General features: G+C 32.5%; 1 long non-coding RNA gene across 1 annotated transcript in view; it reads left to right on the top strand.

Annotated features, from left to right (window-relative positions):
* Nucleotides 1-13,184, top strand: part of LOC105486207 (uncharacterized) — a 112,827-nt gene that overhangs the window by 92,259 nt on the left and 7,384 nt on the right. The window contains exons 3-4 of the long non-coding RNA XR_011620539.1: nt 1,057-1,128; nt 2,329-2,386. This is a non-coding gene — a long non-coding RNA (uncharacterized lncRNA). The remainder of the gene's footprint in view (nt 1-1,056; nt 1,129-2,328; nt 2,387-13,184) is intronic.

Raw genomic sequence — 13,184 nt, 5'->3', positions numbered from 1 at the left:
AGAACAATGACAATTTCTTTTATTCCTCTAACGGTAAGTTGTTTTAATTATATCTGACTTCTTTCAAGATATGTTCTTTTCTGGTTTTCTGCTATTTAAATATGATACACCTAGATGTAGAGGGTTTGGCATTAATTCTACTTGGTGTTCTCTGAGCTTCCTGGATATGCAGTTTGATTTCTATAATTAATTATTGATAATTATCATTATTATTCAAATAGATTTTTTGCTTCTTTTCCTTTCTGCTTCTGGTATTCTAATTATGCAAATGTTACACACTCATAATTTTTCTGTCTTCGACATTGTATTTTTTTTTTTTCATTTCAGTTTAGGAAATAGAAACAGTTAAGTTTCTATTGACATGCCTTTTCTTGGCCATATTATGTCAACTGATAAGTACATCAAAGGCATTCTTAAGTTCTGCTTCAGTGTTTGTGATTTCCAGCATTTGCTTTTGATTCTGTCTTAGAGATTCCATCTTTCTGCTTATATTATCTATCTATTCTGGCTTATTATTTGACTTTTCCATTTAGGCTTTTGACAGGAGTCAGTTTTTTTTACCTATCTTGTATGTTAATTACAACATCTGTGTCATATATGAGGTTAGTTACGATTAGTTCTTTGTCTTTTCAGAGGGTTTTTTTTGTTTGTTTGTTTGTTTTTGCCTTTTGGCATTTAATAAAATGTTTTTTTGAAAACCAAACATGGCAAATGAGCAAATGGAAGCAGGGTAAATAGGTCTTTATTATGAGGATTCATGTTAATCTGGATAGGATTTGTTCTGTAATTAACATTTATTTTGGTTACAGGTATTGGAGGCTTCAACGTCCTTCAGAATCCTTGTTTATGCCTTCACTCCTGACTTTGGGATTCCTTATATATGCTTATGAAAGGTGGAATGTGTCTTGCAGCTATTTCAAGTATAATCCACCATTATTATAGGGGTAGCATTCTATGATTTTATGATTAAACCTACATCTGTTAGTGGGCCAGTTTCCCTGGGTTGTGACCTGCACAAGTATTCCTTAGCCTTTTTTTTTTCTTCTTTTCCTGTAGGTGAGACAGAAAACGTAGAGAATGGTGGAGTGTTATTTCTGGTGGGATAAAGCTCCAGAACAATTTCAGAAGGTACCATGAACTTAAGTAAATATATGCCTGAAGTGGTAAAATATGGTAGCTTTGGATGATCCTGAGGTTTTTATATCCACAAATTTATACCTTATTTGCCATATCTGGATCTGCATTGACACTTATATTCATAACTGTACCTAAATATCCATATGTATATCCACATAGACACATATAAATAATGAATGCCATTGTTCTTAATTTTTAATTTTACATCAAATTGTAAGAGCTTGGTTTTGAATTCTCTGTTATGGCTGATCAAAATTGTCTATGTTCAGTAGTTTTAGAATTAGACTAGAGATGTAATAATTTGTGCAGATACATTAAACAAGATAGAATTGTAACAATCAATTTGAAAATAATTGGCATCTTTGCAATATTGATCTCCAATCATGAGAATGGAATATTTTTCATTTATATAGCTTTTCTTCAGTAGCGATTTGTAGTTTTCTATATAAAGGACTTGCATGTATAATATGCTTGAGACTATTTTAAATAATGTCATGTCTAAAGTAGATTTTGACAATTTTATTTTTATTCAAAAAAATAATTCTTACATTTATTTTTATAACAAAGTGGTATGCTATATGATTACCAATTTTCATGTTACATATTTTATGGTAAATTTAATGTAAAATTTTCATGTTATTGACTTAGAATATGCCCCTGAACATTGGATGCACTAGATAGATAGATAGATAGATAGATAGATAGATAGATAGATAGATAAAACGTAATTCTTTCTTGTTCTACTAATACCCTGAACATCATATATATTATTGTTGATCAGTCCTATTCTATAAACTATAGAGGAAACAATGCAATATATTTTCCACATCAAATTAGAATAAATTTTGACTATTTGGTTCGAAGTTTTAACTTGGGTATATATTTAATTTTCTCAGTTTCAATTTTATGTTAGGCTTAAGAATGACTGTACCTACCCTTTGTAGGAACATTTTGAAAACCAGAGACAAATATATTGAAGGAACATAGAAGTTCTTCTATAAACATAGAACATACTCAACAAATGGTAGTTATATTGTACAGAAAATAAGTATCATTGGTCTTTAATTTCTTGGATCAGTGCTGTCCAATAAAATGTTCTGTATTCTTCTATATTCCTTCATAGTATTTCTCAAACTTAATTAATGATATTACTGTAATGTTAGTCAATCAACCTGGCTGTAAATTCCACAGGAACGAGGGCCATCACCTCTGTGTTGTTCACCTCTGACCCTGCAGAGCTTGATATCTAGTAAGTGCTGAATTAATATTTATTAAATAAATAAATGAACTGGTATCAGAGTACTCATCATACTATATGTAATCACAAAAAAGAAAAAGTATAATTCTAAGAAGATTTTATTTAATTTATGTATTAATATTGGAACCACTACAATGTTATGACTGGATCAAAGATCACCTGAGAGCTAAGATGTTTATGGAGAATTTAACAATGAATTTTTAGGATAAGATTGTTAAGTTAGATATAAAATCGTCAGTGTTCAATAGGTCACATATTTTGGGGGCTGTTTCTTTTACTGGGCTTCAGAAACTATTTGTATTAGCTAAGAGCAAAAATTATAAAATTTCTTTACAAATTAATCTACAAATAACTTCTGGGATCTTTAGTCAATAGTTAGAAAGGACTAACTACTTTCTTCTAAACTATTCCTGGGAAGCCTTTGCCCCATGGGATACTGTAAAGGTGTTCTGTACATATTTTTGTTTCCTTCATAATTTTCAAATACATTTTTCCTTATAAGAATATTTGATCACATTAATATTGCTTTCATTCTAAACATTTAATGATTAATATATAACATTATGTCTCTGGCTACAAGCTGAGTCTCAAGAGCCATATAGGCCTGGGTACGAGACTGAGCGAATTAGGAAAAATGACTAACCTACTTATGCGTTAATGTTGTCATATGTAAGAGTAATGTGTTCTATATCCTAGAAATCCATCAAGGTTGGATGCATATAAAACTTTTAATAAATGGCAGCTACCATTTGTTCTTCAAATATTTATACTTAAAAATAATATATAATACAATTAATTGAGATTCCATGAATATTAACATCTGATAAAGCAATAGCACTAGGAAGAACACAGTTATATTTTGTATTTTTATAACATATGCTTTATAGGTTTAAATGGCTTATACTATTGGTTCCAAACTTCCTATACTACTAGAACTAGCAACACTATCATCACCAGCACCAAACACTCACACACGCACACACGCATGCACACACACATCTCTAAAATCCAACTTTCACTGTGAAAGTAAAAATAGGGCCTGCAGGTTAAACTTTTCAAAAATATTTTAATCAAAACCTGAGATGTGTTTAATGTGCCTCTTTATTACATGTTAATTGTATTGTGTCTACAACTTACTAAACATATTTTAAAATCAAGTGTTAAGTGCTTTTAAAATCTAACACATGAATTATTTTGTGGATGGGAAAGAGTAAACAGATGAAGCTATAGAAATAAACTTTCTTCATGTTAGCTTACAAAAGAAGATTGTTTCTGTTTGATTACATTACTAAAATTCTAAATATAGCTTTGTTATTTCTCTTTACGTTTTTTATGGCCTAAATAATTCTTAGTATGTTTTTTTTTTTTCTAGTAGAAGAGTGAAACATACTATGAATATAAAATACATTATATTCTAATATTTTTCCTCACATTTTTTCAAATTCTAGTAATGAATTTTGAATAAATAAGTCATGGATATTAAGCTGATTTCAATTTATGGTATGTAATAGTTATCTTTGCACTTTCCTTCAAGGAATTAGAAGAGAGGTATAATATAAATTAAATGAGCCAGATAAAATGCTTCTGTGAAAAAGTAACTGGTATAGGATAGGTTTTCTCAAGGTTTGTTGTGACAACAACTTGAAAAGGGTTGCCTGTGATGCTTGTTAACAATGCACATCCTGGCTCTGGATGAGTCAGACATTGTCTCTGGGATGTTAGCAGCTCCCCCAGGTAATACTTAGGCTGACTAAAAAGTTTTAAGTAACACTAGACAAGTAGGCATCTGTTTTAATACAATAAAATATCTTTTTAATTTAACACAGATATAGGAAATCTACTTTTCCATTTATTGAGTCTTCAACAGATATTCATCTTAGCTCTTGCAAAAGTGAGTTAAATGTGTGAACCCCGAAAATATGAGAGAGATCTCAGTTAATTTACCAAACGTCAAGTTTGAGGACATGTGTCCATCACACAACCTCAGGAGGTCCTGATGACATATGTCCAAGGTGCTCAGAACACAGTTTGGTTTTATGCAATCTAGGGAGACATGCAACATAATCAACACATGCAAGATGAACATTGGTTCGGACAACACAAAGCAAATGTAGGAAGACTAGAAGTGGGGAGGGGTCTTTAAGATTACAAACAGTTGCATTCTTTTGAGTTTCTGATTAGCTTCTCCAAAGAAGGCAATCAGATATACATTTATCTCAGTGAGCAGAGGGGTGAGTTTGAATAGAATGGGAGGCAGGTCGGCCCTAAGCAGCTCCCAGCTTGACTTTTCCCCTTAGTTTAGTGATTTGGGAGCCCCAAGTTTTATTTTTCTTTCACATTCCCCTCCTTTTCTTTATTAAAAATTTTTTGGAGAAAGCCTTTTAAAAGAAAGTGAGTCTTTGATTTCAGGTTTTGTCTGATCTGTCATGGCTAGGATGGTTTATTCCCAGACAGAAAAGTCCCATGTTATTAAGAAAGCTCATTTCTAGAAGGGTGTGAAGTCTCATGCCTTGTGAAGAGAAAATAGGGGGAGGAAGGGAGAAAAAACAACAACAAACAAAAGAATAATCCTGAAAAATTGATATAGGCCATGTTACTCTGAAGTCCATACATCAATAGGCAAGTATGAAAGTGACTTATGTATGTAAATAGGTTGCTATTTTATTCTGAAGTTGTCTAGCTTCAGTTCCCAGGGCTTTATGAAAGCACAGCTTAGTTTTCAGTGACTCCAAATTTTTTTAAAAAAATGGGAAAAAAGAAGGAAAAAAATTGAAAACATTATTTTGTAGGTATTTTGCCAAGAAAAATTAGAATTTGGTTCAAGCTGTAGAAAATAATAAGAACTGAAAAACATCAGGCCAAACTAAAATCTAACAACAGGTATATTATAGTTTTTGAAGCATAATTTTTCTCTCTCCAGTATCCCATTTTTACTACAGACAAATTCTGGTAGGACTGATTTGCCTTACTATACTTGGCCTGATTATTTGTATACAGTGCAGCAAGAATAGTTTTTTATTTTACTTAGGCTTTTAAATTGGCTTTGACAGAAATTTGTTCCAGAGAAGGAATCTCAGATAATGATTTTTTAAAGTCCAGCCCAGCCATGGATTTGTACCATTAAATGCCAATGAGTTGGGTGAATTCCCCTCTCCTCTTGAGAGGAATTCTCAAGATAAAACTGGGCTCCTGGGCCTGTCAGAAAGTGACATTATTTACTTACCACAGGTCAGGAACCCTGTACAGGGACTGTGTAGATAAGCATATGAGGCTACTTTTTCCAAGGGGCTTTATTGGCCTCATAAGTCAAGTTTGATTCCTTAAAGGAAAGCACACCATTCCGGTTAAAGTCTAGGTAAAATAACCAGTTTCTCCAGTTGTGTCCTGTTACAAATAAAAACAGATTCTTATTGCACTTATGCAAATAACTGTATTGTCATAAGTTAAAAATACTCATAAATATTTTCCAAATTCTGTAGAAATCAGGTAGAGATAAGTAAGCTCCAAATTCTGTTCAGAGGAGTATATTTCATTCAGTTGTTAACAGCTGTAAATAGCTTAAAAGAAAAGTTTTTTTAACTCTATAAAAACAAACCAAATGATCAGCAACGTTTTAAGCAAAAAGTTAAAAAGATTACTTCAGACTTCTGTGAATTTAGTTTATACAGCTAATTCCTGTTCTGCTTGATATTCATGAACATTTCAGATATCCGTGAGTCCTGAAAAGTTTTCCGTTATTCTGATGTCACAACTTCCAAAGTTATCAGAAACCTGCCTTCAAGAGCATCTGTTAGAATTTTATAGCTGATTATGAAACCACCTTCTAAAGAGGATCAAAACAAGACAACAATTATTCAAGGATGACAGAAGTTTTAGGGCAGCCACAGTCAAAGACACAATTGATAAGAAAAGATGTTACCTCTGTGGCATGAAATAATTTAACATAACAATTAGAATTATTACTGATAACGTACACTGAGTCATATTAAATTTATCGGCATTTCCCATAATTATAGAACACATACAAATAACATGTTTATACAAATATAGCCCAAAGAAAATCAAACACTATTTCATATTTGACAATGCTTCCTGTGTAATTTTTATACCAAATATGTCATTTTTGGACTTTAGGGAACTTTTTTTTTTTTTGGAGACAGAGTCTCGCTCTGTCACCCAGGCTGGTGTGCAGTGGCATGATCTCGGCTTATTGCAATCTCTGCCTCCCAGGTTCAAGCAATTCTCCTGCCTCAGCCTCCCAAGTAACTGGGACTACAGGCACACACCACCACGCCCAGCTAATTTTGTGTATTTTAGTAGAGACGGGGTTTCACCATGTTGCCCAGGCTGGTCTTGAACTCCTGAGCTCAGGCAATCTGCCTGCCTCAGCCTCCCAAAGTGCTAAGATTACAGGCATGAACCACTGTGCCCAGCCGGGAACCTCTTAATAATATCTTAAAGGATTAATTATATCAGAAAAAACATTATTTATAATTTTATTTTGGAAAGTTTATCAAATATCAAAGTTTGAAATACTTGATATCACAAAATAGGATTATAGGTCATTGTAAAATAAGTCATTCACAAAACTCATAATTCAAAGATTTCAAGCAAAGGCAAAACATTCATTCTTTGAGGGAGATTTATTTTTTCCAAACAATATGTCCTAATAAAAAACAGCATGAAGGCAATTAAATTTGTTTTTCAAATTTTATAAACAATCTATGAAATTTAATCTTGATCATAAGATACACCTTTCATAAGCATTTTATAACGTTTAATAAGGAGTTGGTTAGTGGTTCAAGAAAAATGTGTTAATCTGACACAGGGGCCCGTATGCTGGACTTACATCAGTGTGCCTTTGCCATTAATGGTTAATTTATAGATAAATTGAACTTATTTTCTCTCTTAAAACTGACCCTTAAAATCTTACATGCCCACCTCTTCTGCAATAGTCCCTGGGCCTTGAAGAGTTGAATGGTTTTAATTTCTGACCCTGTGTCTCAAGTATGCAGTTCATTTGATTGGCATCTTCTATGGACCCTGAAGATGAAGCTTTAATTGCTATCAGTGTTTAAGATTTAGCAGGACTTGGTGTCCTTTTAAGACCCAGGAGTCAAAGCCCCATAACTTTATGTCACAAGTATTTTGAAAGCACATACAAAAAGATAAACAGATGTAATAAACTTAATTAAAAAAATTTTTATCTCAGTGTTTTTTTTCCTAAGTGAACCAAAGCTTAATAATAATGGCATAGTAATTATTTCAATAAAACATAAAATCTGTTAGGTCAGTTACCAAAAGGCAAAAAAAAAAAAAAAAAAAAATGGACATTCTCCAGTATACAAAATATTATCTTGGAAGAAAACTTTTTCTTTTTTTTTTTTTTTTTTTTTTTTTTTTTGAGACGGAGTCTCGCTCTGTCGCCCAGGCTGGAGTGCAGTGGCGCGATCTCGGCTCACTGCAAGCTCCGCCTCCCGGGTTCACGCCATTCTCCTGCCTCAGCCTCCCGAGTAGCTGGGACTACAGGCACCCACAACCGCGCCCGGCTAATTTTTTGTATTTTTAGTAGAGACGGGGTTTCACCGTGGTCTCGATCTCCTGACCTTGTGATCCGCCCGCCTCGGCCTCCCAAAGTGCTGGGATTACAGGCGTGAGCCACCGCGCCCGACCAGAAAACATTTTCTTTAGATCTTTAAGAAAAATGTTATTAGAATCAGGCCACAACAAGCAGAACTTGAGGAAAAAACTTATATAACCTGAAACTGAGTTGAAGGATGGCATTATTATTTAGCACCTTTTAAAAGGGGAGAGAAAACTAAAAATGGTGAGATGCAATAAAAGTTGAACTTTCGGGTAAAAAATTAAAATATCTTATAATTTATTAAGAGTAAATTAATCCCTTAAGGAAATGTTATTATTCTAATTAATTATTTAGTGTATAAGTGATTTTTTACATTAAACCCAATCTCTAGAAAGACCATTATAATTTCCCTTTAATTATAAATATCTTGATCATATAAAAGTTTGTGTTTTTAAAAAAATCTATTGTGAATTAGACCATTTATGATATGCTTGGACTCTCTAGCTTGTCCTGAACATCCCTCTTTCTTAAACAACCATTCATTTTACTCTAGGTCTGTTGCAATAGCTGTTAATGAAGAAAACATAATTCAGCCAGTTGAGAAAAAAAAAAAAAAAAAAAAAACTTTTGCTTAAAAAAAAAAAAAGACAAGGTTTTAGGAAAGACAAAAGCAAAAACAAAAACATAAACATGAAGGCTTGCTAAATACAGACACACATACACACAAACACATACACACACACATCTTGAATATTAGCTTTTAATTAAACTGGCTTTTAATCATCGAGTTCCTTTAAAATAAATCTTTTTAAATCTCATTACTATATGTCAGCTGGACAAATTGCTGCTATTTCATCAGTACCAAGTATCAAACCAGAAAGGGCTTGAATTAGGAACCAAACTCAGGCTGTCATGGTGGGAAAAAAAGAAGGCTAAATCTTAGCTATGGAACTGAAGCGTGGGGTGACAGTCACTGCTTTCTGTTTGGCCTGGCTAGCAAAAAAAGTGGCCTTGTTATGTAAATAAAGCCCCTTTAATAATTAATCCTTTTTCTGGCCATTTGTCTCTCCCACCACAGCTCCTCCTCCTCCTCCTCCTCCTCCTCCTTTTTATTCCTCTTTCTATTCCTCCTCCTCTGCTGCTTCCTCTTCCTCTTCCTCTCTTTCTCCTTCTCCTTCTTCTTCTTTTTCTTTTGTGGGAATTTAACCACTTCAGCAAACTTGTTCTCTGAAAAAGGCTTAGATATTGCAATAGTTTGTGGTCTTCCCAAGCTGAAACCTACTGGGCAATGTAAACATATCACATATCTTTGACATTAAAATTTTATGGGGGTGGGGTTAGGAAAAAGTATCTAGAAATTTTCTAGGAGGTAATAAAGAAAAATTGGTCATAAAACACTATTTCAAAGCCATTTTTTATCCTAAATTCTAAATGTATGTCACTTCCGTAAATACTGATATTCTAGAATGTGATCCTTGTTCTGTATATATTTTTAATATAAACTAAGAAAAGTATCACCAAGCAATGAGAATTAAGCTGACTATTCATTTAGATAGCCATTGCATATTTAGGTGATCTTTGAAAAAAGAATTAAGTTGTACACTTAACTCAAAACATAAATCAGTGAAATTTCAGAAAGATTAAATGTTACATGCTTATATATTAGCAGGGTTAGTTTTTGGGAGACTGAGTGAGTTGAGAACTGACAAAATCCAAAGATGTTTACTCTTACTTCAAAATCGATGCTAGTAGACTGAGTTTTCCCCATGAATTTGATGTTGCTTCTTTTTTAAAAAACAGTTATAGATTCCCACCCCGTCTCCCCACCAATCTCAGATAAAATAGTAGACTTTCTGCACGGAAGTGAAAAAAAGTGCTAAGACATTTAAAAATTTTATCTCCTTTTATTTAACCTCCTTGGTCTGTTTAAGAACAACAGAACCTCATCTGTTTTCATGGGGCAGATGGTTCCCAACACTCTGTATAGTGTATTGCATTCTGTAGTCTCGTTGCAACTTCTTTACTTCTTTACTTTTTTTTTTTAAGTTGGAATTCACCCCTTTACAAGCTATTTGCTACAAATTTATTGAATTTCACTATCAAACGCACTCTTCTTTAACTTTTAATTCTTAATTCCTTTGATTTTTAAACTATTTTTCTAATTTTACTAGTATCTCAGATGAGGGAAGACAAATCTTTTTTTTTTTTTTTTTCTGTCTTCCATCTTGAACTTCTCATGAACTACTGTTAAAAAACATTTTATTAAAATTTGTATTCCATTCAAGGATTCTGCATTTCCACTAATAATTACTACATCTTGGCAAGTCCCAAATTTCTTGTAAGGGAAGAGATTCAACTTCTGGACCCATGAATGAGGAGAGCATAGGGGGAAAAGGATGTACTGTGAGCCACAAATTCTTTATCAGTTACTCTTCAGTTGTCCTTATCATAATTTTACATGGTTTTACTAAATTAGAAATACATAATAATTCATTTTATGAAATATATGTCCCTTTAAAACTTTGGCTGGAAATTTTTAACATTTAAAAAAATGGAATTAAAAATTAATACATTTATAGAGTACAATATTATCTTTATTTACCTAGGGTTCATGATAATAAGTATGTCAAATTTCAAAAAAAAATTTAGAGCTCTCAAAACAAACTTGCATTTTTTATATAAAAATACATTCAACTTTTAGTAAAAATTGTTTATATTAATGTCAATATTTTTGGCGAAGTAAAATTGAATGTAGAAATTTTACATTTAAATGTTATTTTAGTTTTTAAATTTTGTATATTATTCTGTATGAGATGTTTAATTGAAGGTATTAACAAGGATGCCTTATATAAATTAAATCTGTTTATGGATGTAAAATATAGCACTTCTAACATTCAATGAAGTAAAACCAACTTCAGTGTAAGAGCAAATTATGCAGTAAACTGGTTTTTTGAAGGAAAATTTGAAAATGTTCCTTGTACTATATAGCATTAAAATAAGTTACAAAAGTGTTTTGAAATATCATTTATGTGTTATTGAAAATAGTAAGGAGGAGCAATGTTCTCAACACCTCATTTGCATGGATGCCTGTTTTATGGCTTCATTAATAATGTATTAATTTAACAATGTACATTTATTTAGAGAGCTGACTTTTTCTTGTATGTACAAATTATTCTATTTACATTTGAAATTAAACTAATAACTAAAAATATATATATTGCTTAAATGAAATACAGGGAACTAACTTTTTTTTTTCTGGATGCTACCATGAAAGCATAAAAAACTCCAATTTTAACAGAGGAAATTATTTTTTATTTATTTACTAAAAGGTGTACATTGTTAGTGTCTCCCAAATATAGAATATGAATAGTTTATAATTAGTCTTTTTGTAACATTAAGCAGAACACTATAAATACTCTGTAGCACTAATGAAAATTACAGTATCACAACATTCTCTTTATAGAGGATAAGTGTTTGAAGTTGTGTTAAAAAGAGCTGAAGAACAACTTATTCACAGGTCAGTTTTACCTAAGAAGAAATCCTATAATGTGAAACACAATGACAGTACTTTAACTATAAATAGATATTATTATTTACAGTAGAAAAACTCTACATGTGTCTCTTTTCATGATAAAATTGGGTGGAATTATTCTAAAGAAATTCTCTTAAAATAATTCTCAAGTTAAAACAGTTATTATTTTAACTTCAGAAATGTCTGGTTCTTCAAACAAAGCATCTCCTTGGACTTCACATCTCTATGATTGCTCCCTTAATAAGAGCAATTATTATCGACTTTAAGGAATATTTCAATCTTACAATAGGCTGTTTATCTTCAGTTTGGACTTTTACCATGAACATCAGATTATAAATCTACCTCTATATTTAACACCTTCACTCGGATGCCCAACAAGCAACCCAAGCTTCAAAATGTCCAAAACTGAGCTCCAAGTCTTTTCTCATCAAACTTGTTCTATTGAGATCCTCTCTCCTATCAGTTATTGCCAAGCTCCGCCTTTCTGTTTTTCAACTCTAGAATATTAGAACTATTCTTGACTTTATCTTTTTCTTAGACTATTTAATTCATCAGAAAACTCTTTGGCTTTTACCACTTCCCATCATCTCCATTGCTATCATTCTGATTCAAACTAATATCATCTTTAGACCCTATTTTCATGTTTGTTTTTCCTCTTTCCTTCTGTAGTTCCTTAATACAGCTAAACAGAGTTCTCCTTTGGTGTTATAAATCATATCTACTTCTCAAAACCATTCAAGTTACAAATTGTAGCATATTGCTTGTCTCTGATATTAAATATCTTACTTCTCTGACTTTATTTTTTTCTACATTTCTTTTGTTACTTTTCTGTAAGTACTTTCTTGCTCTCGTCCTCATTTATACCAAAAATATCTCCATCAAGCAAATTTTGCATTTGCTTTTCTCTCTTATCTTATTCAGTCCAGGCTGTTATAACCAAATACCAAAGACTGAGTGGCTTAAACAACATTTATTTCTCATTGCTCAGGAGACTAGGAAGTCCAAGATTAAGCATTAGGCAGACCCAGTTTCTAATTAGGGCTCTCTTTGTGGTTTGCAAAAGATGGTCTTCTGCTTGTATCCTCACCTGACAAAGAGCAAGCTCTAGTTTCTTTCTCTTTTCATAAGCGCACTAATCCCATCATGAGGACTCTACCCTCATCACTTCATGTAAACCCAATACCTTCCCAAACATCCTACTTCCAAATACCATACTATTGAGGGTTAGGGGTTCCTCATGTGAATTTTGGGGGAACACACATATACCATCCAATGCATGCCCCACCCCAGTCCCCCAAAACTCATTCCTTGCTCATATGAAAAATACATTCATTCCATCTCAACAGCCCACAAACTCTTAACTCATCCCAGCATGAAGTCTAAAGTCTAAAATCCAAAGTCACATCTAAATCTCATCTCAAATAGATACGGGTGAGACTCAAGGTACAATTACCCTGAGGCAGAATTTCTTTTCAGCTGTGTTCCTGTGAAATCAAACATATTATATACTTCCAAAATAAAGTGGTGGGACAAACATAGGATATACATTCTTTTTTCAAAAGGGGAAATAGTAAAGAAGAAAGGATTTATAGGTCCCAAGCAATTTCAAACTCTGCATTTCCTAACCCCTGCTCTGCTTTGTTCATCAGGCTCATCTCATTAGGATGTAAGGT

This window comes from Macaca nemestrina, chromosome 3 (genome assembly GCF_043159975.1).
Source record: "Macaca nemestrina isolate mMacNem1 chromosome 3, mMacNem.hap1, whole genome shotgun sequence".
Lineage (NCBI taxonomy): Eukaryota > Metazoa > Chordata > Mammalia > Primates > Cercopithecidae > Macaca > Macaca nemestrina.
The sequence above is the reverse complement of the archived record's forward strand: the minus strand, read 5'-3'. Positions and strand labels throughout refer to the sequence as shown.